The sequence below is a fragment of the Arachis duranensis genome, unplaced genomic scaffold (genome assembly GCF_000817695.3).
Source record: "Arachis duranensis cultivar V14167 unplaced genomic scaffold, aradu.V14167.gnm2.J7QH unplaced_Scaffold_343483, whole genome shotgun sequence".
Lineage (NCBI taxonomy): Eukaryota > Viridiplantae > Streptophyta > Magnoliopsida > Fabales > Fabaceae > Arachis > Arachis duranensis.
The window spans coordinates 24,383-27,627 of NW_026264909.1; positions in this window are offsets into that span (position 1 = coordinate 24,383).

Below are 3,245 nucleotides of genomic sequence, written 5' to 3' on the forward strand. Positions count from 1 at the left end.
TGTGATGAGCTGAGGCTTAAATTCGAAATTATTAGCATGGATAGTTGGCTTTTGAATGCTGCTACCATAGTTGCTTGGGTTTAGATTAATGTAAGAGACTATCACTGATGCCAGGGCATCTTGGCCAGTTTCACTGACATTTTCTTTACTGTTTTAGGGTAGTTTCATGCATTGTCTTAGTAAATAAGCAAGTTTTGGATGAAAATACACTTACACCTTGATTCAAGCAATTATTGTGAACTTTACATGATTTCATGAGGATTAGGCAAGAATTGAATGATATAATTGATGATGCATAATCTCATGACTTGGAACAGAGCTTTGATGCACTCTAATTGCTTGATTTCAGGACAATGGAAGTAAGAAGGAACCACGTTAGCAGGCACGCTAATCTAATTAACGTGACCACTAACGTGGAATGGGGACAAGCTTGTAGCGTTAATGGAAAAAGTGATCGCCAATAACGCCTTCGAAGCCATCATAGCCCACGTTAGTTGCCACATTAACTACATTAACGTGATAGCTAACGTAGAGGAGGAAGAGGAGCTCCAACGTTAGTGGTAAAAGTGATTGCCACTAACATTCCACAAAGGCACAATGAAGCCACATTAATCCAATTAACGTGAACTCTAACGTGAGATGAAGAACCAACCATCAACGTTAGTGACACTCACCTTTATCACTAACGTTGGACCAACCCAAGAGTGCCCATGTTAGTGGTCACGTTATGATCACTAACGTGAGAGATAACGTGGACCTAAGCATGATAAGCCAACGTTAGTGACACTCACCTTTGTCACTAACATTGGCAATGGCAATCACTACCACGTTAGTGACCACGTTAATCTAATTAACGTGAACTCTAACGTGGGATGGAGGGGTGTTTGGAGCGTTAGTGACAAAGGTAAGTGTCACTAACGCTCTTGAAGCTTATACATGCCCACGTTAGGAGTCACGTTAGTTATACTAACGTGAACTCTAACATAGGGAATGGGGGCGTGATGAGCGGATAATTTATACGCTTTTTGGCATTGTTTTTAGGTAGTTTTTAGTAAGTTCAAGCTACTTTTAGGGATGTTTTCATTAGTTTTTATGTTAAATTCACATTTTTGGACTTTACTATGATTTTGTGTGTTTTTCTGTGATTTCAGGTAATTTCTGGCTGAAATTGAGGGACTAGAGCAAAACTCTGAAAAAGGCTGACAAAAGGACTGCTGATGCTGTTGGAATCTGACCTCCCTACACTCGAAATGGATTTTCTGGAGTTACAGAACTTCAAATGGCGCGCTCTCAACAGCGTTGGAAAGTAGACATCTAGATCTTTCCAGCAATATATAATAGTCCATACTTTATTCGGAAATTAACGATGTAACTTGGCGTTGAACGCCAAGTACATGCTGCTGTCTGGAGTTAAACGTCAGAAACACGTCATGATCCGGAGTTGAACGCCCAAAACATGTTATAACTTGGCGTTCAACTCCAATAAAAGCCTCAGCTCGTGGATAGATCAAGCTCAACCCAAGCATACACCAAGTGGGCCCCGGAAGTGGATTTATGCATCAATTACTTATGTAAACCCTAGTAGCTAGTCTAGTATAAATAGGATAAGTTACTATTGTATTAGACATCTTTTGACAGTTTAATCTTTTGACTTTGCAGTCTTTGATCATTTGGTCTCTTGATCATTCAGGGGGCTGGCCATTCGGCCATGCCTGAACCTTTCACTTATGTATTTTCAACGGTGGAGTTTCTGCACACCATAGATTAAGGGTGTGGAGCTCTGCTGTACCTCAAGTTTCAATACAATTATTATTACTTTCTATTCAATTCTCTTCTATTCTTATTCCAAGATATACGTTACACTTAACTTTGGTGAATGTGATGATTCATGACACTCATCATCATTCTCACCTATGAACGCGCGTGACTGACAACCACTTCCGTTCTACTCTTAGGCCGGGCGCATATCTCTTAGATTCCCCAACAGAATCTTCGTGGTATAAGCTAGATAAATGGCGGCATTCCGAGTAGGATTCTGGGATTGAATGACTGTGATGAGCTTCAAACTCCTGAAGGCTGGGCGTGATGACAAACGCAAAAGAATCAAGGGATTCTATTCCAGCCTGATTGAGAACCGACAGATGATTAGCCGTGCTGTGACAGAGCATAGGACCATTTTCACTGAGAGGATGGGATGTAGCCATTGTTATTATTAATTTTCGAACTTATCATAAACCAATTTAATCTGCCTAACTGAGATTTACAAGGTGACCATAGCTTGCTTCATACCAACAATCTCTGTGGGATCGACCCTTACTCACGTAAGGTATTACTTAGATGACCCAGTACACTTGCTGGTTAAGTTGAACGGAGTTTTGATCACACCAGGGATTATTAAGATCCCAATTCATCACACCATGATCTCTTTGGGGTATTTTTGATTTCATACAAATACAAAGAGACCAACTTTGAGGATCACAATTTCGTCCACCAAGTTTTTGGCTCCGTTGCCGGGGATTGTTCGAGTATGGACAACTGACGGTTCATCTTGTTGCTCGGATTAGGTAATTTTCTTTTCAAAAACTTTTTCAAAATTTTTCTTTTCTTTTTCGTTTTTCCAAAAATATTTTCAAAAAATTAATAAAAATTCAAAAAATTAATAAAATCATAAAAATCAAAAATATTTTGTGTTCTTGTTTGAGTCTTGAGTCAATTTTTAAGTTTGGTGTCAATTGCATGCTTTTAAAATTTATGCATTAAATTTTCGAAAACTCCATGCATTCATAGTGTTCTTCATGATCTTCAAGTTGTTCTTGACAAGTCTTCTTGTTTGAACTTGATGATTTCTTGTTTTGTGTCTTTTGTTGTTTTTCATGTGCATTTTTGCATTCATATTTTCCAAGCATAAAAAATTTCTAAGTTTGGTGTCTTGCATGTTTTCTTTGCATCAAAAGTTTTTCAAAATCATGTTCTTGATGTTCATCATGATCTTCAAAGTGTTCTTGGTGTTCATCTTGACATTCATAGTGTTCTTGCATGCATTATGTGTTTGATCCAAAATTTTTATATTTTGGGTCATTTTTATGTTTTTCTCTCTCATCTTTAAAATTTCAAAAATCAAAAAAAAAATTCCAAAAATCTTTTTTAAAATATTTTTCAAAATATTTTTCTTATCTCTATATCATATTTTCGAAAATTAGCTAACAATTAATGTGATTGATTCAAAAATTTGAAGTTTGTTACTT